The sequence below is a fragment of the Theobroma umbraticum genome, unplaced genomic scaffold (genome assembly GCF_002168275.2).
Source record: "Theobroma umbraticum cultivar Fairchild unplaced genomic scaffold, ASM216827v3 scaffold_56.0, whole genome shotgun sequence".
NCBI lineage: Eukaryota > Viridiplantae > Streptophyta > Magnoliopsida > Malvales > Malvaceae > Theobroma > Theobroma umbraticum.
The window spans coordinates 1,054,623-1,054,839 of NW_018397256.1; positions in this window are offsets into that span (position 1 = coordinate 1,054,623).

Genomic DNA, 217 nt, shown 5'->3' on the forward strand with positions numbered 1-217 from the left:
TGATTTTTAGTTTGAATAATCCTTGCAAATGGGTTGATGACTACGGGAGATGTCTTGTGGCAGTGAAGATCGGCTTGATTGGAGGAAGTTTGGTGACATACAAACCATTCAAAGTCGTGAATGCATGGTGGATGCTAAGAGAAAGGAAAGTGGTAAGCTTTATACTATGATTTTAAACTTCCGATTAGTGGAGTATTGTGAGAAAATGATGTGTGAA